This window comes from Gossypium raimondii, chromosome 9 (genome assembly GCF_025698545.1).
Source record: "Gossypium raimondii isolate GPD5lz chromosome 9, ASM2569854v1, whole genome shotgun sequence".
Taxonomy (NCBI): Eukaryota; Viridiplantae; Streptophyta; class Magnoliopsida; order Malvales; family Malvaceae; genus Gossypium; species Gossypium raimondii.
This window is the reverse complement of record NC_068573.1, coordinates 31,862,432-31,866,557: the sequence shown is the minus strand read 5'-3', so window position 1 is coordinate 31,866,557 and position 4,126 is coordinate 31,862,432.

Below are 4,126 nucleotides of genomic sequence, written 5' to 3'. Positions count from 1 at the left end.
TTACAAATTTGTAACAATTTAAAATATATAATATATTTTAATTTATACATACAATTAAACTCGTACCTCGCATAGATAACAAACTAATTATATATATTATACTTTTTCCATGTGTCACATAATCTAACTTATGAACCCATTTTCGTGAGTTAAAAATAAAACTATGAAAAGAAATCGATATTATGTGCTTTAAAAAGTTACCCCATGTCATTGATATTTAAATAAATAAAACAAACAAACGAAATATTAATAAATTTTTTAATTTCACTTGTGGAGTTAAAAACCTTCGTCACCATGAAATTTATTTATAATTTTATTTAATTTAATAAAATATATATTAATTAAAATTGGTTATAGAGGATGATTTTTCTACATGAATTAAAGCACGTGCTTTATATTAGTGTTAAGGTTATAGTACCATAGGGATGAATGTGTGGTTTTAGTTTGGTATTAAAATTCTTATCACTCATTAGAAGCAACTTTTCTTTTGAATAATAGTGTTCATTAATAATAATTATATTTTGAAATAAAATAAATGAAAATGAAAATAATTAATTATTTTAAGTGAAAGATAAATTTTAATAATAATTATCTATTGGGTAAACTATATTAATTGTCTATAAACTTTGTTTAAAGTTATATTTCAGTCATCCAACTTTCAAAAGTTAAATAGTCACTAACGTTATCAAATTGTTACATTTTTGTCACTCCGGTTAACTTCCGTTAAAAAATATAACGTTGCACCTTAAGTCAAAGGGTTAATAGCTAATTTGGTCCCTGAACTATAGTTAAAAATTATTTTGATATTTTTATAATTTTCTTAACAATAATTGTAACAAAATTTAAAAATCTTAGACTAAATTTTATTAGAAAATTTATAAAAATAATTAAAACCATATTTTTTAAAATGTTTAAATGTTTAAATATATATAAATCTTAAAAAAAATTCTCAAACTAACATTTCTTGTAAATTTTTATCATATAAAAAGAATCTTAAAATCTTCATACTAAACTCCATTTGTTTTCCATCATTGATTAACATTTTCAATCACGTCAACAACCTCACGTTGTTTTACCCAAAAACTGCTTTACAATTATTTTTTTTGTTTTATTTTCTTAAAAGCTCTAGAAAAATACAACTAAATACAAGATTCGGATTCCGCAATTAGATCAATTGTTGTTGCTCGAGTTGTCAAGAAACAAAATCTAAGCTTGCAACATTGCTTTCATTCATGATAATCGTAAAAAACTTCTACCATCAACAGCCTATTTACAAGATTTTTTAAATAATTATGAAAAAAAGAGAGAAAAGATTAAGAAAGAATAACAAAATGTTCTATTACATTGTCTAGGCTCTTTGGTTTTTTTTTTTTTTTTTTTGAAATTTGAGATTTTTTCTTTTAAATTTATAATACAAAACACCCTACTTTTCTAGTCCTATAATTTCTTGTCTGTAACTTTAGTTACTAGATTGATTGGGTTTTTGAATAATTTTAGTTTTGAAATTTTAGTATTTTTAAAATTTATAATACAAAGTTCTCTTTTTCTCCTCTAAACCCACCATTTCTTTTATCAAGTTTCAAGTCAATATTTTACTTCTAGCTATAAATAAGACATATATATATATATATATATATATATATATATATATATATATATATATATATATATAATGATTTGAGAAGTCCAGAGCCGACATCGATCTACATGAAAAAAAAGGTAAAGAAAATGAAAATGAAGAAAATGTAAAACAACAAAACAAATGAAAAACCGAGTAGGATCAAAGTGAATGGATATTATGCTTTGTTTTTGTAAAAGTTAAAAAACTGTGATTTTTATGACATTGGGTGTAGAAAATTTAGCTACAAAATTCTTGGTTTTCCTACCTGCAATTGATTTTTACTTGATTTTTTTTATTGTTAAATTTTCTTATTTTTTTACAATTATTGTGAAGAAAATTTTAAAATGTCAAAATGATTTTTATCTATACTTAGGGACCAAATTAGCTATTAACCCTTTTAGCTTAAAGTGCAACATTACTTTTTAACTGAAGTAAACCGACGAATGACAAAAGTGTAACAGTTTGATAACATTAGTGATTATTTTGTAACTTTTGAAAGTTGAATGATCTAAATATAATTTTAAATAAAATTTAGGGACAATTGGTATAATTTACCCTTATTTATTTATTATTATTATTATTATTATTATATATTAATGGGCTGGTTTTTTAAGAGACAAATCACATATTTTATCTTTATGTAATAAATGTATAATAATATTTTGATTTTTTGGTAAATTCTTTTATTTACTTGGTGTCTCTAAGTTAAGTGACACCATACTTAATTAACCCTTTATAATTAGTATAGATCGATGTGTTTGGTATAACATATTAGATTTATCGATGTTTTTAAATATTATATTTATAATATAAGTTTTAGTTTCTTAATAAAAAATATACAAATTAAAATTGTTTAATAATTATGTTTTATTTTAATATAATTATTAAAATAAAATGGTTAAGATAAAAAATATTAAAAATTTCTATCAACCGGTACAAATTATTAGTAAACACCAATATAGGCCGATAATAACAAAAACGTAATAATTTTGAGCCAAACGAAATTTAAATTATTTGATACTAATTTACTACTAAAAGAATACATATCAACTGGTACTATACCAACCATCATAGTTAGAGTGCATTTAATTGAAGCCGTCAAATACCAAATTTATTGAAAAATTTCAAGGTTTCTAAATCAATTCAAGCTTCAAAAGTTTGTCTCCTTTTCCTAAAAGGACTAAATTGAAAAACCAATGGAAGTGAGATCAATTATTTGATTTATTTCATTACATGTCATGAAACCATAGTCAGAAATTTATTAGTTTGGTTAAATTTATCAGATTTGGGAATCACCATTCAACTTCATTTCTCTCCAAAATTAGAAAATAAAATATTAAATTTTATATTAGATGTTTAATATGATATTAAATTTGAAAAGAAATATTCCTCTAAAAATATATAATTGTTAAAAGTTGATATAAAATTAAATAAAGTTTTGGTTGAAATGATAAAGTTGATTGTTTTAATATTTTGATGTCGAAACTCGTTAAGTGTAGACTTTTATTTTTTTTATTTTTTATTTGGTAAAAAATCTAGTTAAATTGAAAAAGTAAACAAAAACCTAAATCTACCTTCTTACTCGACAATTGTTCCTAAGATTTGCTCGGATTCTTCATTTAAATCTTTAGACGGATCCCACGCATGGAAATTGGTATACTGTCTTCCCAGTGTGAACTTTTATTGATTTTATATAGAAAGATAAAAAAAAAATCCCATAATAATTTTTATGTATTAATTGTATGACAATTTTTTATTAAAAAACAAATTATATCTATAAAAACTATATTATAAATTTTATATTATTTTTGCAACGACACATACTTGAGAACTCAAGCATAAGTGTTATAAAAATTAGGCTTAATGATAAATTTGATCACTAATGTTTGCATATTTTGTCAAAATGACTCTAATTGTATTTTTGAGCTTTTTTTGGCCATCAATGTAACACCCTGATACCCGGCCTAGAAGTTAGACCGAGTTTTGGAGGTTACATTGATCACCGAAGTGGTCCTAAAACATTTTACAAAAGAATTTCTTAAAACTTAACCTGAATACGGTTTGCTTAAATCGAGCTAAATCGTTTAACAAATTATACGCCGATTTTGTAATCAAATTTGACTTGGAAATTTTAAAGACCGGCATTACAAAAATTATTTACAGCGGAAACTAGTATTGTTTGTTTGAAACTTACATTGTATTAAAGTTTAACCCAAAGTTTTCAGAATAATCAAAACCTCTTACGAAAAGTTATACCAAAGTAATTAATACCACAATCCTTAAAACAAAATTACCTACAGTCTCATAGAAAATGATATAACAAAATTATTGGAACTTTGGTAAGTCCAAACCAAATTGAGAAAAACCCGAGTGGAAGTTCTGAGATCTCCGATGTACAGAGTCCAACACCAATATGAGAATTACCTGAAAGAAAGAAACACTAAGGGGAGGTGAGTTACACGAGCTTAGTGTGAGTCCAAAATCAAGAACAAAGGCAATTGACAA